The following is a 21,488-nucleotide window of genomic DNA, read 5'->3' on the forward strand; positions in this document are numbered from 1 at the left end:
TCAAGCATCTTCTTTGTCCACAGTGCTGTGAAACTAAAATTTAATCACAAGAAGAACCCTGAAAAACATGCAAAGACATGGAAGCTAAATAACATGTTATTAAACAATGAATCGATTAACAATGAAATCAAAGAAGAAATCAAAAGATAACTTGAAACAAATGAAAATGAGGACAAAATAATCCAAAATCTGTGGGACAGAGGGAAAACAATCCTAAGAGGTAAATTAATAGAATTAAAGGCCTATCTCAAAACACAAGAAAAAGCTCAAGTTAATGATCTACCTTCACACTTAAAAGGAACTTGAAAAACAACAACAGGCAACATCCAAAGTGGTAGAAGGAAAAAAATAATAAAAATTAGAGCAAAAATAAACAAAAAAGGGTCTAAAAATGATACAGAAAATCAATTAATCCAAGAGCTGGTTCTTCCAGGAGATAAACAAAATTGACAAATCTTGAACCAAACTCATCAAGAAAAAAGAAAGAAGGAAAGGACCCAAATAAACAAAATCAGAAATGCAAGGGGAGAAAAAGTAATTGACACTAAAGAAATACAAAGGATTGTAAGGAAACATTATGGACAATTATGTAGCAACAAACTGTACAACCTGGATGAAATTCCTAGAAACATGCAATCTTCCAAAACTAAATCAAGAAGAATCAAATAATCTAAATAGACAGATTACAACTAATGAAATTGAAGCAACAATAAGAAATCTTGCAACAAACAAAAGTTTTGGACCAGATGGCTTCACAGGTGAATTCTACAAAACATTCTGAGAAGAACAAACACCTCTCCTTCTCAAACTATTTCATAAAATTCAAGAGGAGAGAAGGCTCCCTAACTCATTTTATGAGTCTAGTATTATTCTAATTCTAAAATGAGATAAAGACACTACAAAGCAAGAAAATTATAGGCCAATATCCCTGATGAACATAGATCCTAAAATACTTAACAAAATATTAGCAAACCAAAATAGAAATGCAAACAAAATGAAAAAATGAAGGATAAAAAACCCCATGATTGTATCAATAGATGCAGAAAAATTAATCGATAAAAATTTCCCACCAATTTAAGATAAAAAGTCTCAGCAAAGTGGAAATAGAAAGTATGTATCTAACCAAAATAAAGGCCTTATATGTTAAACTCATTGCCAGCATTGTACTCAATTGGCAAAGAGTACAATGTTCCCTTTAAGACTGGGAACAAGACTGGGATGTCTCCTTTCACCTCTCTTATTCAACATAGTACTAGAAGACTTAGCCATGGCAATCAGACACGAAGAAGAAATAAAAGGCATCCAAATTGGAAAGGAAATTTTTTATTTGAAGATGACATGATTTTTTTCAAAGAGAACCCCAAAGATTCTACTAAGAAACTACTAGTACTGATAAATGAATTCAGCAAAGTAGCAGGATACAAAATTAATATTCAGAAATTAGTGGAATGTTTATATGCCAAACCAAACTGAAAAAAAGAGAAATTAAGAAAACAATCTCATTCACAATTGCTTTATAAAGAATAAAATACTCAGGGACAAATTTAACTAAGGATGTAAAAGTTTCATTCTTGCAAAATTATAAGACACTGAAGAAAGTAATTGATACATTTAAGAGGAAATACATACCATGTTAACAGATAGCAACAAAGTAGCATCATTAAAATTGCTGTATCATCCACAGCAATCTATCAATTCAATGCAATTCTTATCAAGATGCCAATGAGGTACTTCACAGAATTAGAACAAATATTTCAAAAATTTATATGGAACCACAAAATGTTCCATGTATCAACAGAGATCCTGAAAAAGAAGAACAAAGTTGGAGAAATCATGCTACCTAATATAAAACTACACTTCAAGGCCATAATAATCAAAATAGCCTGGTGCTGTCATAAAAACAGACACATAGATCAATGGAACAGAGTAGAAAGGCCAGAAATAAACCCAAATATTTATAATAAATTAATATTTGAGAAAGGAAGCAAGCACATGCAATGGGGTAAAGAGAATTTATTCAATAAGAGGTGTTGGAAAAATTGGACATACATACAGAAAAATGGAATTAAACCACCTTCTTGTGCCACACACCAAATAAACTGAAAATGGATCAAATACTTAAATGTTACTCCTGAAACCATTAAAATCATAGAAGAAAATGTAGGCAGCAAAATCTCAAACAACTGCCCATAGAAAATTTTTATCAGATATATCTCCCCAGGTAAGAGAAACAAAAAAAAAAAAAAAGAAAGAAAGAAAGAAAAAGAAACAAGTGGGACATTAAACCAAACAAAATTTTTCAGAGCAAGGGAAATCATCAACAAAATAAAAAGATAACTCACAGAGTGGGACAACATTTTCACCAATACATCTGATAAGGGGTTAATATCCAAAATTTATAAGGTACTTACAAAACTCAACACACTTACATTTAAAAAGAGCCTAATCAAACAATGCTCAAAGACCTGAATAGACACTTCTCCAAAGAGGACACAGAGATGTCCAATAGACATATGAAGAGGTGCACAATGTCACTAATCATCAGCCAAATGCAAATTAAAACCACAATGATATATCATCTCACACCTGTCGTGTTGGGAACCATCCTGACTGGTTTCAGGAGATGTAGTGCCCCCCCCAGCCCCGGAGAAAGGGGGTGGTGGACCCTCACCCCTCAGCTTTGACAAAGCGAGTCCTCACTCTGTTAGAAGTCTCCTAATCTCTTGGCTGCCTTACTTTCACTGTCTGACTTAAGCCTGGAACAATGACAGAGGGAGGTGCAGCCCTGTGGTGGAAAGGGCAAGCTCCCCAGGAGATCAAGACTGAGGAAGAATATGTAAAGTCCTGTGCAACCTGCTTTCCTAAAATAGCTTTTAATTAAATGATAAAGGTCCGAGCAGAAAATGAGTTTGTTTCCCAAAGTTTTGTAGCCCTTTAGCTAACAGACCCTGATTCAAAACAAGCCCTTGTAGTTCTTTGTATGTTATCTATTGTTTTGTCCTTACTGCCTGAAAATGATTTATGAACTTTACCTGTATTCCTGTGCTAATTGAATCCAATAAAAGCCTGTCTGGGCAAGGATCAGTGTGCTCTCCCCTTGAAAGAGTGACCAGGTTGCTCTGAGGCGCTACCCTCTTGGGGGAGTAGTCATGCCATCCCTTTTCCTCCAAAGGACTCAGTAGTCTGTGTGAATTTGTCTCATGTCTCATCCATGATGCCGTGGGTACTGCAGGGTGGTGCCGGTGTCACTGTCTATCATCAATAAATCAACAAATAGCAAGTGCTGTCAAGGGTGTGGAGAAAGGAGAACACTTTTGCACTGTTGGTAGGAACACTGATTGCTACAGCCACTGTGGAAAGCAGTATGGAGATACATAAAATAATTTTAAATGGATCTGCTTTTTGATCCAGCAGTCCCACTTCTGGCAATATATCTGAAGGAACCCAAAACCCTAATTCAAAAGAAGGTAAACACCCCTATGTTGATTGCTGCGTTATTTACAATCACCAAGATACAGAAGCATCCCAAGTATCGATTAATAAATGAATGGATAAAACAATCATGGGACATTTACCAGAGGAACTCTATATGGCCATAAAAATGAAAAATTTAACCTTTGCAACAGTATGGGTAGACCTGGAGAACATATTGCTAAGTTAAATAAGCCAGTCAGAGAAAGGTAAATACCACACAATTTCACTCCTAAGTGAAATCTATTGAACAAACTGAAGTTAACAGTCAAAACATAGACAGACTCATAGATGGAGAGCAGATGACAGCTTCTTGGGGTGGTTGAGTGAATGCTTGGAAGTATTGAGGAAAAAGGAAAAAGGACTCATGGACCACAGTGTTATGACTACTGGAGGGAGGTGGGTATAAGGGAACTAAATGGTATTGGAAAAAATACAATAAAGCTTAAACCAAAAAGGAAAAAAAGAAATTATGGAAGAAGACTAACACAGAGGCTAGGCTGCCTTCTAGCTCTTCTGAAAGTGTGTGAAGGGAGAAGAGGGGTATCACTAGTATAAATAGGGGATAAAAAGGGAGAATCAATTGAATACACAATGTTATGCACAATGTTTTGTTCTAAGTATTAGATATCAAAATATTGTTGATCAATTATCTAAAAGCCAGTAGATATGAAATACATTTTGGTAGACATGGAGATTCACTGCCTGGATCCTCAAGAAAGGCGTTGTTGCAAGAAATGCTGCCTAGGCAGCTTTCAGCTGTCAGGGCCAAGGTTTACCTTTCTGGAAGTAGTCTGTGTGGAATAACTGATAAAAGCAGAACTTTAAATGAAGTATTTCCAGCTTGGTGGGACATATTTTTCCAAGGGTTGATCAAGGATTTGTTAGGCCTTTCTCCCTCTGCCCAGTCCTACTTCTGCCTCAACCTTTCCACAGATCTTAATCCCTAATAAATATACTATATCCAAACTCACCTCAACCTCAAATTCTGGTAACAGGTACAGAATTTTGAAGTCCTCAGAAGCAAGCATAATAGATGTTTTTCTTCCTTATTCCTGACCCCATGTAGATTTTGAGTAAAATGTTTGTCAGGCTTAGAAAACAGAGTGGTATTACAAAACCTCTGTGAATAGTTTACCGAATATTCACCGTGCATAATTCTTACAAAGTTATGTCTCTTTATCCAGGTTATAAAAATAATGGCAAGAACCATTAACAAAAGAACAGTCATGAGGCAGAGATTAATGGATGCTATTGTGGCAATCATCTATAGAAATCTTTTCCCAATGGCAATGATAGAATTGCAGGGACTCACTACATCCTTCTTCTTTTTTGTCTTCTTTTTTTGTCCTGTGCATCCAAATACAGATATGTGTTAGATTATATGTTGGGTTGGGGTTATAATCTCTGACCAAGGAATTTCATGACGATTAATGACCTTTGGCATTATTCTTTAGAGTAATATTATCATAACTGATGGAACAGCTGTGTCAGCAATATTTCCATTGAGAACTTTTATCTGGAGCTTTCCTGCCAGGCCTGTGAAAAAGCATGTAAATGGTGTTATTATTATATAAATTGTGAAAAAGTTAATAAAACATTTGTGTATCAGTCAATAGCATGAACCAAAAAGATTTGAACCTCTTCTACTTGTTTTGTATACAGCATTTGTAGAAGTCAAAGTATAATATGAATTCAAAAGTTCCAAGGTAAATAATCAAATGTCAGAAGTCAAGGTTGTGTTGCTAGGCCTGGGTTTGGCCTAGCAACAGTTATTTACCCTAGCAGGGTAAATACCATTTCCTTATGCACAAAAGATAAACATTTTTAAAAAAGCAAGGTCAGGAATGTAAGAACTAAATACAGTAACCAAAGCAAATTCAAAACTGAGAATCTAGGGATATAAGTAAAAACAGATAGAGAAAGCATTATATCATATGTACACAGGAAGATCAAAGTAGTCATAATAGTAATATAGTAATAATGATGATGATGATATTTAATGAACACTTTCTATGCACTGTCCAACTTCTATTATTACCCTTATTTCACTAGGCTTGGAGAAAGTAAGCAATTCTCTTAGTCATACAACTAGACATGGGGTGGAAGCAGCATTTTAACATATGAACATATTCTAGAAACCATACTATTAACCATTATACATCTGTCCATAGAACCATCTATCCATGAAACAACTCAAGAAATAGATTAACAGGAAAGGGAAAAAAGTGTCTTAGAGGTCTTACAATACTTGGATCTATGTGGTAGTGTCTTGTGTCACCCAACAAGGCTTTATAGATTAACACTTTAATGCTGAGTTCACTTATCCTGACATAAATTGATAACTTACATAAATTGATCTACCACAATGACAGTTTAGTCTGCAAGTATAAGTATCATTTTCTTAAAATATATCATAATTAAAAACTTTTTATTACATAAAATTGCTATTTGCCTTATCCAATTCTGTGAGTTAAAGGCATTTCTATAATAATATAACACAGTTGTATATAATATATATAAGGCATGCTATATAATATATAATAAATAGGACCTCATAAACTCATAAAGATAATAACAATATTCATTGTAAATGATTTAACCAACTGCACCAAGGAACAATTATTCACTGTCTATTATACAATAATTTTAGGCACATAAAGGATTAAGTTATGTAGAATGTATTTCTAGTATGAGTTTTCAATATCAAAGTGGACAAAACTCTCCCCAAATACACTTAAGAAAATTTATTTAAAATATATTTATTATAGGTTCTGGTCAAGATGAGGGTATAGGTAAACTTGGTACTTACATTCACCCACAATCACATCAAAATTACAAATAAACTACAGAACAACCATTATTCAGAATTTCATGAGATCTAGCTGAAGAGAAGTTCTACAACAAAGGATATGAAAATGAAGCTACTTCGAGACTGGAAGGAAGGGGTGGAGGTGCAGAAAGGGCAAGCCTTACACTCATGTATGGCAGATAAAAATTGGGAAGGATATCTCAGGCTGTGAAGGTCCCCCATCAAGAGAGAGGGATCGCAGCCTCATACCAGGTCCCCCAGCCTAGGGTTTCAGTGCCAGGAAGAGATGTCTCCATAACTTCTATCTGTAATAAAATAGCGGGAATTGTGAATGAGTGAGATGGAGGGCTCTTGGAGCCCCAGGCATTACTCTTAAAGGGCCCACATAAGGACTTAATTCAGACTCACTTGCTTTGAGCTCCAATGCTGGGGCAGTAGCTCAAGAGGCACCAGAGACATACTAGGAGGAACTAAGTTCTTTGGCATTGGTGTAAGAACTGGAGGGGCAGCTCTCTATCAGAGAAAAGTTTAGGTAACACAGTTTGCCCTGCTCTGGTGATTCCCTGAGACCCTGCCCACCCAACTTGCAGGACCTCCCAGGCTGTGTTCAGCAGCTCTTATATACAAATGGCCTGTCTTAGCTCATTCATTTAGATTTTCCAAAAATCTTTTAAACAAGCATCTCATCTCAGAGCACTGCAAGAGGTGAGCACTACTCACCTTGCCTCTCCTGAGCACCTCCAAGCCTAGCTTAAGGAGCAGCCATTTTCACTTTTTAGCTCATGCCATGTGGCCCTGGTCAGAACACAGGAGATAGCTGATCTTGGCTCACAATTCCCAAGGGGTCCCACAGCCAGTGAACCCAGTGAATAGCTTCATACTGTGTTGAAACACCACCCAACCACATCCACAAGATACACACTGAAGGGACAGAATCAGAAGGAACAAGAGCCCTGCTGAAGTAAGTCCTGATCCATAAGATGGGCTTTTGTTCATTTGCTTGTCTTTTCCTATGGAACAGAGATTTAATGAGACCATGGTGGCATCACTGCTCCTTTATGAGGTGCTAGCCTTTTATTATTTATTTATTTATTTTACATTACCAGTTGTTTTCTGTTACTATGATTGTTATTTAAGTTGAAAGAGAAAGGAAGGGGAGAAAGCAAATGCCTTCTTAGAAGACAAAAAGGAGTTATCTCCAAAATAATATAAATAAATACATACATACATACATAGGAAATAAAAACTAACATTGCCAAGCTGAATGGAACTCAAAGGAAAGCAGAGAGCTGGAAGCAAATAGAAGAAAGGCAGCAGATAGGCTCAAAACCTAAGTCTAATTTTGTTCCTTAAGAGGGCAGGAGAGGATAGAAGAAGACTGATGATCATAGCCAGTCCTTGCAGCCATCAGCCTGGAGGTAAATTCCTCCCATTGACATGCCAATAGCAATCAAGGATCAACTATAACAGGAGGGTTTACACAACCCACAGAGTCTCACCTGTAGATCCCAGGTTGCATGTTTGGTGTACCTATAACCTGGACCCTACAGAGCACCTACTACATAAGGTCACTCTATCAAGCCTCAGAGATGTAACAGCTCCACCTAATACACAGAAGCAAACACAGGGAAGCTGCCAAAATTAGGAGATAAAAATATGTCCCAAAGAATAGAACAGAACAAAACTACAGAAAAATAATTAAACAAAATGGAGACAAGTAATGTACTAGAAGCCAAATCAATACATTGGATATAAGGATGCTTAATGAACTTAAAGAGAAAGTTGATGAAATTAGTGAGAACTTCAACAAAGTGGTAGAACATGTAAAAACAGAACTAGAAAACATATAACAAACAATCATAAAGTAATACATTAACGGAAATGAAGAAAACAGGGAATAGATAAAGAAGAGGATAAAATAAGAGATTGAAAAGATAATGAAGCAGAAAGCACCCAAATAAAACAGCAAAAAGAACATATCAAGATTGTGGTTTTGGAGTGTATGGGAGGCAATGGATTGATGTTTCTCTTTCACGGTGATGTTACTCTCTCTCTCCAAAATCAATAAAAACATAATCTTGGAAGAGGAGAGAGAAAGAAGAATCCAAAAAAGTGAGGCTAGTATAAGGAGCCTACACTCATATGATGGAGTCCAGAAGGAAAAGAAAGAAAGCAAAGAATTAAAAATATTTATGAAAAAATAATAATGGAAAAGGTCCCTAACCTGGTGAAGGAAATAGACATAGAAATCCAGGAAGCATAGAGAGTCTCAAACAAGCCGCATCCAAGAGGATCAAACCAAGACACATCACAATTAAAATGCAAAATGATAAAGACAAAGAGAGAATGTTAAAAGCAGCAAGAGAAAAGTAGTTAGTTAGTACAACAGAGGTCCCATAAGACTTCACCTGATTTATCAACAGAAACTTTGTAGGCCAGCAGGGGTTGTATGAAATATTTAAAGGAATGAAAAGCAAGGACCTACAACCAAGATTAGTCTTCCATTAAGGCTGTCATTTAGAATCAAAGGACATATAGATTCCCAGACAAGAATACAGCTAGAGTTAATCACCACCAAACTAGTATTACATGAAATGTTGAAGAGTCTTCAATAAGAAGGAAAAAAAAGATAAAAAGATGAATAATAAATGATAACAAATACATATCTATCAACAATTGAGCATAAAAATCAAAATAAATGAACAAGCAGAACAGAAATAGACTCACAGCTACAGAGAACATATTTTTAAAGATTTTATTTTATTTTTGGAAATAAGATAGAAAGGAAGAAATAAGAGAAAAGAATATAGAAAGAGAGAGAAAGAAACATTGATGCACAAGAGAAATACTGATTGGTTGCTTCTCATATGCTCCCCCAACTGGGGACCTGGCCCACAACCCGGGCATGTGCTATGATCAAGTATCTAACTGGCGATCCTTTGGTACACGCCAGAACTCAACCCACTGAGCCAAACCAGGCAGGACAAGAGAATACTTTAATGGTAGCCAAATGGGAGGGAGATTATAAAAGATGGGTGAAAAATATGAAAAGATTAAGAAGTACAAACTCTTGTTTACACAATAGTCATGGGATATACAAAGTACAGCATTTGAAATACAGTCAATAATATTATAATAACTATGTGTCAGATGAGTACTAAATTTTGAGGGATGATCACTTAATAAGTCATATGATAAGGTCTATGCAGAAAATATCCAGCCATGCAATAAGAAATATAAAGACATTTATTGAAGAAGATAGAAGATAGAAGAAACATTATACATGGGACAAGATGCCTCAGTCCCTTTCAAAGTAGACACTTTGGAACCTCACACAGTTCTCCCAATCACCATCAGTGTCCTGTTGTATTTTCCCGAATCTCATTGATTGCCTGAAATCTCTTTCCTTTCAGAGCTGATTTTAGTTTTGGGAAAAGCCACAAATTGCAGGGTACTAAATCTGGGCTATAGATAGGCTGAGTTACCTGCATGATTTTGATGTTTTGCTAAAAAACTCTGCTCAATATGTGATGCATGAGCAAGAGCATCATTGTGATGAAGCTGCCAATCATCAGTTTTCTGTAGCTGTAGCCTTCTGAATCATCAAAATAATTTCTGCAGAGGAATATTCAAACTTATCATAAAATTTGATACAGATTTGTCACCCTACTTGCTGTTATTTTTAATGCAATGGCTGTTGGGAATCACCCTGCCTGGTTTCAGGAGCTGTAAACAACCACCCCCCCCCCCCCCGGCGCCCACAACGGCTAAGGCTGAGAGAGCGACCCTTGGACCATAAGCCACTAAGGAGACAAAGCTTATCTCCCTGGCAGGAACACCACTTCTGCTCCTTTTACTTCATCCACAACTGGCCTTCAATGCTTGATCTGTTAGCCAATGATGGGCAAGATTCCTCAAGGGGGGAACGACCTAAGACAAGCATGATCAGGTGGAGGCACCAAGGAAGGGCTTGGGGGGCTATGGAGAAAGGGGGTGATGGACCCTTGCCCCTCAGCTTTGACAAAGACTGAATCCTCATTCTGTCTGTGAGAAGTCTCCCAATCCCTTGACTGCTTTACTTCCTCTGCCTGACTTAAGCCTGAAACAATGACAGAGGGTGGTGCAGCCCTGTGCTGGAAAGAGCGGGCTCCCTGGGCAATAAGGCCTGAGAAAGAATATATAAAACATTGTGAAACCTGCCTTATTCTTAATAAAATGATGAGGGTATGAGCAGGAAATGAGTTTGTTTCCCAAAGTTTTATAGCCCTTTAACTAATAGACCCTGACTCAGAATAGGCCCTTGTAGTTCTTTGTATGCTATCTATTGTTTGATTCTTAATGGCTGACAATGATTAATGAACTTTACCTGTATTCCTGTGCTAATTGAACCCAATAAAAGCCTGTCTGGGCAAGCGTCAACGTGCTTGGGCTCTCCTTTTGAGAGTGTAGCCGTGCCATCCCTTTTCCTCCACAGGACTTGGCAGTCCATGTGAATTTGTTTCAAATCCCATCCATAATGCTGTGGACACTGCACATTGGGGCATGCATAGTACACATGGCCACATAATACACATGGTCATTCAGTACTGTCTACCACCCCCACTGACTAGAACAGTGAAGTTATTATTGTTCACCCATGCATATTTCAGCTCACTCTCCTTTGCTGCCAGACTACATTGATGTCACACAAAACATTCTTGTTATATTAACAATAGTTGGACTTTTTCTGTACAGACTTCATATATTGTCTAATTACTGGGTTGTATACCTGAAATTAATATGATAGTATATATCAACTGTAATTGTAAAATAAAAATTATTTAAAGACAAAAAATAAGTTATTTCTGGATCTTCCCATGTTCTTGGATCAACTGTGTTTTGCTGGTCTTTTGCCTTAGTACCTATAATGTTCTTTCTTCAATCACCTAACTCCATCTCTGTTCCTTAACTTTGGAAGAAAGGGGTGGTATAGTCCAAAATGGAATGGTCCATTCATTAGCTAGTCAAGCACTCAAATAATATGTAAAAAACATACAAGGACATACATAGATCCCTTATGATCAAGTGATCTATTCTAACACACATGGTAGGGGAGTCATGTGGCAAGGGGAGGAGCAAACTTCAGAAATGTGTTCACTATTACACTTCACCAACCCCCTCAACTTTTGTATAGATTCCCAGGGCCTCAATAATGATTGCTTCTTGCAGTAGTAGACAAACATCTTCTGTTCCCATCTTTTTTCCCCAGTCAGTGGAATTCTACACAGCAGAGAGAAAGAAGGAGCTTATTCCTTTTTTGACAGCATGGATAGAACTGGAGAGCATTATGCTAAGTGAAATAAGCCAGGAGGTGAGGGACAAATACCATATGATATCAACTTTAAATGAAACATAATCAACAACAAAAAAGCAAACAAAATAAAACCAGAGTCATTGAAATTAAGAACAACGTAACAATACCCAGAGGGAAAGGGGGAGGGGATAGTGGGGAGAAGGGTTTTCAGGAACTACTACTATAAAGGACACACAGATAAAACCAAGGGGGAGGATGGAAGAAAGGGAGTGAGGTGGGTTTGGAAGGGGTTGGGGGGAGAAGTGGGGAGTAAATACAGACAAATGTAATTGAACAACAATAAATTAATTTAAAGAAAAAAAATAAAAATTAGATATCTTTGAAAGTAAATAATAAAAATAAATAATAAAATATTCTAAGAACTTTCATGAAAATTTGGTCTTTATGCTATTAAGAAGAGAGTGATAGTAGAATGAAAACTGAGCTATAATGGTACAAAAAAGTTAGTAGGTATGCTGATATGAACATGCTAATATTTATGTGTCTCAAAAGAAACTGTACCATTTTATTACTAATAAGTATTAGTGACAGTCTACTCAGAGGTACATATTTTTTAAAAGGCATGTATTTGGTTTTAGCTGCATGACCCCCATTAATATCAATCACAAGCATACAGTTAAAAAACATTACACACCATTTTTAAGAAATTATCCCAGAGGAATCTAATATGGCTTTTTATAACAGACCCATGCTAATCCTTTTATTTTCCAATAGCTCATCAGTATAACAAAATAAGTGATATGAATTTAAATCATTCCTTAAAAATTAAAAGTTATTCTTTTAAGAACCTTAGAAACAGTCAACTTACAGTGGGATTCTCTTCTCCTGGATTCCCAAACATGAGTGAAACAATTTTTAATGTAGTTTAATGTAAACAAAACAAGTTTTCTTCCAATTGATGGCAGTTACTAAGGTATTTTATGTGTGAATGTGTGTTAATTTAATTCAGTTCTGTATATTCTTTCTGAGATTTTACCTTACAACAAAACATTGTACTAAGAATATAAGTATAACTGAGTAAAACAAAGTTCTTGTTCCTTTAAGTTACATGTTTTAGTGGGGCAAAAGGCAATACATGCATTTTTTAAAATATATATTGTTTTAATATTCCATTAGCCACAAAAATCACAAATATTCTACTGAAAAGAGATGTAAATAGTATTTAACAAAATATGTTCTAAATTTCATAGTCAATTTTTACTTTAGAATTTAACCAAAAATATTCTTAGTTACTACAGAACCACTAATGCTCAGATAATTTCAAATATTTGCTCAGGATACTGGTCCAAGGCTTATATTCACCTAATATCATCTACTCTACAGCTAATTAAAAAATAATAATTTTGAAGCAACGTACAATGTAAATGTATAAGTAAAAATTTATAAAGCACAAATTTAAAACAGAGGATGGTCTAAATGATATGAATAAGAACAAGGGTCAGGTAAATATGAATATAATTCAAACATGAATAACTGACAAGGAAGAGGAAGAGTTAAAATATGAAAATGACATAAACAAATAATACTTTAAAGAATAAAGAATTCTATGTAAGTAAAAAAGATTTGATTCATAATTTTCTTCTCATTATTTATCCAGAAATTATTTGGAGTGGTGGAACTTTCCTCATTATTATTGTGTTTGTTTGCATGTTTTGCAGATTCATATATGAAAAGAATTTAGATTTGAGTCCTTGATTGAGAACAATTCACACTATGGAAAAATGGGAAAAATTCATTTGGCATGAATTATAAGGGAGAAACTGAACGTGACAAGAAGGTAATTTTTTACACAAATTTGACAAATCCATATACATATATGAAGGTAAATAATTGCTAAAAAGAAAAGCAGAGAGATTTTTGTCGTGAAAAAGAATCACAGTTTTTAATACAATTAAAAATCATTGTCTTTGGTTTCTAAATAAATCATATAATTGGTCCATGATTTACCAAAATACTTCTTGAATGTATTTGTTATTATTTTTTATGATCCAATGCATATTTTTGTATATCTAAGAAGCTTTAAAGAACACTTCTATCACTTTTTCTTGTTGTTTTCAAGTGCACTGCCCATTTAAAAATGATTGATAAAAATTGTTAAATAAGGCAAATACTATACATGCTGCAGGGTAATGAGGCTTATCATGCAAGGAAGATACTGCTCATCATGATACTAAAATTAAATGTAGCATTTTTAAAATCTGTGACATAAATAAAGAAGCTATTCCTCTGGAACACTGCTTTTTTCCATAAACTCAATGTTCTGTATAAGTCATTGTTATAGGATATATTTTATTTTGAGGCAACCCAATCATTTTTTTCCCACAAATAAGTAGTAAATCCAGTATCGCTTACCTAAAAATTATGTCTTGTAAGGTCCATAATATGCCAAAGACACTAGTTCAAGGGAGGAGAGTGTAGTTCTAATAATTTATAATCACATTTTTTAACAACGTATTTTATTTATTTTTTAGAGAGAGGGAAAAGGAAGGAGAAAGGAGAGAAAGAGAGAAATATTCATTGGCTGCCTCTTGCATGCCCCCAGCTGGGACCTGGCCTGAAGCCCAGGCATTGGCCCTGACTAGGAATTGAATGAATTGAATCAGGAACATTTTTGTTAGCAGGCTGACACTCAACCCACTGAGCCATACCAAAAAGGCATATACCCATCTTTTTAGATGGCTGTTACTTTCCTTCAGATGTGCAGGTGATGTCTTCAGTTTAAAGATTAATTGGGATTGTACATATTTACATGTATTTTTAAGAACAACTCAGATATTATTGTTTGGAACTTAGGGTTCTGGCAAGGGTTATCTCAACTATTTCTTTGGTAAAGTATGACAGGAAAAGTGAATGAGAAAGTTTATAGTCAAGAAGTCAATGAATAATGATAAAATACAAGGAAAACAATCGTTCATATTATTAATGATATAAAGTAATTTGAAGGAGTATCCTTTTATGCATGATGATTTGACATTACATGCCCCAATTTGAAAACAAAATGTTTTTCAGGTAAATAAAATATAAATAAATATATAAACCAAAATATAAACCATTTAAGACTAGATAGCATTGCTTTCTAATTCCTCCCCCCTCCACCTCGAGTCCATTACATCCACAATATAATGAAGAGATGAAAATATCTTACTTACACAAAGAAGAATGAACTATAAAATCATGGTGGCTTGTCTAAGAAAATACTCTTAATAACTATGAGGGCAGAATTAAAACTTAATTCTTATAGTTCCCAGACTAGTATTTTTTGGATAAGACTCTTGCTAAGAACCTGAATAACCAAAATATTTTGCCATGCTATAAGTTGAGAACCTCCAAATATTAAATATAATACTTTAAAGAGTTTTTTTTTTTAATTGCCATCACATTCAAGAAACAAGGAGTAGGAGTATCTGGTGTGTAGGACTTGCTGAATCCTAACTAAGAAAAACTGCAATTGCAGGTAATTTTGCTTACCTGCTTTTACAAAACAACATTATAGTTGTTAAGGTTTTTTTGTTGTTGTTTATAATAGCATTACAATTTCATTGAAATTTAGGAGAAATTAAAAATATGCACAGAAATACAAAAATCGTCAATGATCTCATTGCTGTGATCAATTACTTAATATGTGGTATGTCACTTCTTTTTTCTATGTACCCACATATAATAATAAGTTTAATATTAGAAAATTAATCTTTTAATACAGGTAAACCAGGGCAAATTTTAAAACTTTAATATTTTAATGTAGCCAATTTTATCAATCTTTCATTTTGTTACTTTCCCCTTTTCTTTAAAAAAAACAGCATTGTTTAGGAGATTAAATAATTGAGTGCATGTAACACATTTAAAACAATAGCTAGCCTATAACAAATATTTCATAATTTTGAAAAAAATAAAATTAAAGAGCATATGATGCTGAGGTTAAAAAAATAAAAATATCATTCACAAACTAAAAATAATTTTCTATATGTGTGGATAATTAATATTTTGAACATATCAAGGCTTTTTATAAGCCAATGAATAAAATAACACAGAAAGAGGAAAAATGAGTAAAGATCATATACAATTCACAAGTGAATAAATACAAATTGTAATAAAGATATTAACAAATGATAATATATTTAGTAACTTCAAATGCACATTAAAACAATGATAATCAATAAAATCAAGAACAAAAATGAGGGTAGAGAGAATAAGGGCAAAACAAAGAAGAGAGGAGGAGAAATGACTGGACTTATTACAAACATGATGAATCAGGCCATTTCACATACCTACTAGGAGATCATGACCAATAGCATAGGGTTGATGAGAAGAGAGGTAAGTTTGGAAGAAAATATATAACACAGTGATATGAGTAGAAACATCATTCAGGGTAGCAGCAGAAGCAACCATGGAAAGAAAAACAATCTATTTTTAAATTCTTATTAAGGAAGTTTATTTTATTGGGTGATTCCCCTGCCTTTGGAGTAATCTTCATTTTACACAGTAGTAAATTCAAACACAGGAATGCCTTGCCTGATATTGTACTGCTAGAACATGGAAAAGCTAGGACTGAACTCAAAAACATTTTGTTTTAATTTCAAATCTTTGTGCACTTTCTATTCTTCATTATCAGATAGGATATAATGTCATGAAAATAAACTGTAAGGGCAAGGATTGAGCAATGCAATTTTTCTTTAATTAAAATAATCCTTCTGGCTACAAACACATGTTTGGGAGCCCCAAAGCTTGGAAGAATAACAGCTTAGGCAGAAATTGCAGTTAATAGAGGATATGTAGGATAAAAGAGTGCAGTAGCTATTCTGAATTCAGGTCTTAAGTTAAGAAGAGACCTGAAAGCTGAAGTGGCTTCCTAGAGTTGATGATAAATACATGAGATGTAAGATAAGAAAATTTGAAGAATATATCCTTCAGAAAGTCTACACTTAAGAAATAGTAATTTAAAAGGGACAGTTGTTGCTAAATGATATAAGAAGCCTTTCCATGCCTTCATTATCATTTCTTCCATCATCATCCAAATCTCACCCAATTTCATCCCTGCCAAGTTCCAACTACCTGAATCATCTTATTATAGCCTTAGTTTTCTTAATTTCATACCATTTTTATGCTACCAGAATATTTTACTGACTATCTCATATGCAATATGTATGGAAAATAGAGAGCAATTTTTCTCAAATGGGAGGGAGTTTTTCTCCACCGGGACATTTTTGAATATCTGAAGACACTTTTATCGGAATTCAGAGGAGGAGGTGTCTGCTATTCATAGCTGCTTGATGGAGGCCAAGGATGTTGCTGAACATCCTACAGTGTATAAGACAGTTTTACACAACAGAGAATTCTACCACCAGAATAACAACACTACCAAGGTTGAAAAACCTTGGTTTAGTTAGACTTGTCAAATAACTCTCAATTTGAGTACTGTTTGTCTAAGAATAGAAAGAGGTAATAGATTAATAAGTGAGGAAAAACCCAAGAAAACAATTGGTTTCCAGTTTTAATAGTATAAAAGCTGGCTAGGGAGGTCTATTTAAACAAACATCAAATATATGTGAACTACAATGATTGTGATAATAATAGATTGTCTTCTTGCAAAGCTAATTTGTCATAAATTTTCTTTTACTCTGTTTTTGTTTTACACATTTTTTAAACCTAAGCAGAATTAACTTTGAAATAAAACCCAACATGTTTTCCAGTTGATTTTGATTTAAAGGAAACCTTTGGTAGAGTGCCTCAGGGTTTGCTGGCTATGGCTATTTATCTTTATCCTGGTAGTTTATATATTTTAAGAAAATGATGAATGGAAGCTTTAAAAAAACTCATTATGGTAATTGATTATTATAGAAAAGCCTTGGGAACTTTACAAAAGAGAACTGTATTCTCTTGGTATCTTAGCTTTAAACCAGACGTGTAATTAGAAGAATCCATAAACATTTGTCACAGTAAAAGAAGCCAGGTCACTAAGTTTAGAAGGAAACTCTGGAATCACATTATTGTCCTATATTGAGATGATATACAGTAGTAGCTGTCACATATAATAAGAGATACCATGCCTGTGAAATAAAAGACCACCCACGTGGAACCATTGTAAAAAGTGGTGATAGCAAAACTTGTTTTATTTCTTTAGAAGGTTAAATGTGATCCTTTCCTTACAATGTCCAAGCATTTATGAATTGAGAAAAATTTCAGTTAAAATGTCATTTAATAAGTTATTTTTATTTTTATTTTGTCCCTTAGTGTATTTAAAACCTTAAAGGGACAATAAAAATATGAACTGAGAACATCATGCAACTATATCCATGTCCACATGTCCTTTATACAAATACATACACACAAACTGCACAAAATCACTTACTACTAAGAAAATGGAAATCCAAATCCATATACCAACCATGTGAAGAGCTCAGCTATTTTTTTCCTTATAAATACAGTGCAATATTGATCTCTTTAAAGGATTAAGAAATAACTATGGAGAAGGGTAAATTACTTTAGCATTAGAAAAGTAAAAGTAACATTTGCTTGCAATGGTTGTGATAATGATATGTGACACTATAGTATTATGTAAATTTTACTCTTTAAAACTTATTTCTTGTAAGGTGGGAAGCAACTCAGGACACAAATAATCCTGGTCTCAGTGACACAAAATTCTTTTACTTATTGTGAAACAGCCTAACTTCAGGGCTTCTAAGTTAAAAAACTTGAAGTGTCAAGACATGTCTTCACCACATAATGCTATCATATCACTCTGCCAGGTAGGAGATCCTACAAATCTTATATCCAAACATCTGTACAGAAAGAACTATTTCCACTTTGCATTTTCTCCCAGATCTAAGAAATATTTTAATTTAGATAACTTAGAACATAAGGCCTTTGAGAAAACTCGAGCCCCTTAATTTAGAATAGAGAATTCTGGAATCCAAATAATCTCCCAAGTAGAAAGGCAGCAGATATAAGAGACTCTTACTATGCCATTTACTACATTATGGCAAAAGATATGGTTTGGGAGAAATGTGCGTAACAGATGCCTGGAAATCTTGGAGCACACCCTTTTGAGAGATGAGAAATCAACCTGGAGGCTGAAATCATCAGGACTTGTATACAATTTAGCTTTTCCAATCTACCAGTTTTAAGGAGAGTCATCACAATCATGCTCCTTAAATCTATATCATCTGTGTCCACTTCTCCAGATGTAAAACCCATTAGCTAGCTATCACATCATGTACTGACTTAAAAAACCTCTACCACATCTGCTCAGTGCCCTAATTTTCTTCCTTTCACTACTGACCTCCTTTCACTGACTATATTCATTGACCTTTCTGAAATTATCAGTTCATTTACATGACAGTTCCCTCTTATATGTTGCTTTTTTCTATACATGTATTTTTATTACATTGAAAATTGCTAAAGGTCAAGGTTAATGCTTTCTCTGAAGCCTTCTTGAGCATAAATTGATCATTGCCTCAAAACCAACATTTTATAGTGGTAAGGGCAATATCCAACCTTGATAATATTCACATAGCCTGTTGCTACCCAAAACTTCATAGGTTGTGAATTTTGACCTATGTATATAATTTACACGCCCTGTTGTTGAATTTGTTTGGTTTATTCATTTTCTGGGTTTTTTTTTTGAATAACAAGTTATGTGGGGCTTATGAGAGTGGTCCAGAATTTAGGTATAGAGAAGGTAAAATGTTAAATTATTTGTGCAAGTAATATCTGTGCTTTATTGATAATGTCTTATTCTTTTCTATGATTTTGAATATTTTAAGACTACATTTACTTTACATTCAAATTTTATAGAATTTTCCCAATAGCTCTATCAACAGTTCTGTCTAATTTGGCAGTGGGCTATGTCTACTGTTTTATTTTCAGGTGTTCTTTAATTTCAAGCTGTGAGTATATACTCAATTTCAAATTCATAATATTAAGCCATATTCATCCCAACAGTAATTTGGTTGCTTCTGCTAAGTGTGTTCAGTAGGGCCCTGCTGTACTTTTCATGTACATTTTTAAGCTTAGAAATTTGGAAAGCCTGCAATTAACATAAAATTTAACCCCAAAGTATGAGAAGTACCATTTTTTATCTTTTTTTTTAATTTTGTTTTTCAAGTACAGTTTTCTGACTTTTACTCCCATCCCAGCCCACCCACCCAACCCTCCCCACCTCCCTCCCATTTCCACCCCACCTAGTTTTTTTCCACGTGTCTTTTATACTTGTTCCTGTAGACCCTTCCCCTTTCCCCCTGAAATTCCCTTTCCTCTCCCCTCTGGATACTGTCAACCTGTTCTCTATTTCAGTGTTTTAGGTTATATTTTCCTTGTTGATTGTTTTGTTATTTAGATTCCTGTTAATGGTGATATCATATGGTATTTGTCTTTCACTGCCTGGCTGTTTGCTCAGCATAATGCTTTCCAGTTCCATCCATGCTATTGCAAAGGGTAGGAGCTCCTTCTTTCGTTCTGCTGCATAAAACTCCATTGTATAAATGTACTATAGTTTTTGATCCATTCATTTACTGATGGGCACCTAGGTTGCTTCCAGCACTTGGCGCTAGTAAACTGTGCTGCATAGGTTCTTTTGGATTGGTGATTCGGGGTTCTTAGGGCATAATTCTAGCAGTGGAATTGCTGGGTCAAACGGCAGATCCATTTTTAGTTTTCTGAGAAAATTCTAAACTGTTTTCCATAGTGGCTGTACCAGTCTGCGATCCTACCAACAGTGCACTAGGGCCCCATTTTCTCCACAGTCTCTCCAAAACTTGTTTGTTGCTCTGTTTATGATGGTCATTCTGAATGGTGTGAAGTGGTATCTCATTGTGGTTCTAATTTGCATCTCTCTGATAGCTAGTGATGTTGAGCATCTCTTCATGTGTCTCTGGATCCTCTGTATATCCTCCTTGGAGAAGTGTCAGTTCAACTCCTTTGCCCATTTTTCAACTGAGTTGTTTGTCTTCTTAGAGTGGAGTCATGTAAGTTCTTTATATATTTTGGAGATCAAATTTAATTGTTTGAGGTATCATTGGCAAATACGCTTTCCCATAGTGTTGATTTTCTTTTTATTTTAATACTGATTTCTTAGTCTTTTAATTTTGATGAGATCCCACTTGTTTATTCTTTCCTTTATGTTTTTTGCTCTAAGGGACATATCAGTAAAAAATGTTGCTGTGTAAAATATCTGAGATTTTCCTGCCTATGTTCTCTGTTAGGACTTCAATGGTGTCATGGCTTATACTTAAATCTTTTACCTACCTTGAATTTATTTTTGTATATGGTGTAAGTTGGTGCTACATTTCATTTTTTTGTATATAGCTGTCCAGTTCTCCCCCACAGCATGTGTCAATGAGGCTATTTTTATTCCATTTTATGTTGCTGCCCTCTTTGTTGAATATTAATTGACCATAGAGACTTGGGCTTATTTCCAGGCTCTCTGTTCTGTTCCATTGGTCTGTGTGCCTGTTTTTAGGCCAGTACCAGGCTGTTTTGATTACAGTGGCCTTGCAGTATGGTTTGGTATCAGGTATTATGATCTCTCCTACTTTGCTTTTTTTCTCAAAATTGCAGCAGTTATTTGGGGTCATTTATGGTTCCATATAAATTTTTGAAGTGTTTGTTCTATGTCTGTGAAATGTGCCATTGGCACTTTAATAAGTATTGCATTGAACCTGTAAATTACTTTGGGTAGTATAGACATTTTGATCATGTTAATTCTTCCAATCCACAAACATGGTATATGTTTCTATTTGTTTGTGTCTTCCTTGATTTCTTTCTTCAGTGTTGTGTAGTTTTCTGCATGCAGGTCTTTTACCTCCTTGGTTAGGTTTATTCCTAGGTATGTTATTCATTTATGTTTGCTATATTGAA

Source organism: Sturnira hondurensis, unplaced genomic scaffold (assembly GCF_014824575.4).
Source record: "Sturnira hondurensis isolate 20B ecotype Veracruz unplaced genomic scaffold, ASM1482457v3 Scaffold0025379, whole genome shotgun sequence".
NCBI classification, from domain to species: Eukaryota; Metazoa; Chordata; class Mammalia; order Chiroptera; family Phyllostomidae; genus Sturnira; species Sturnira hondurensis.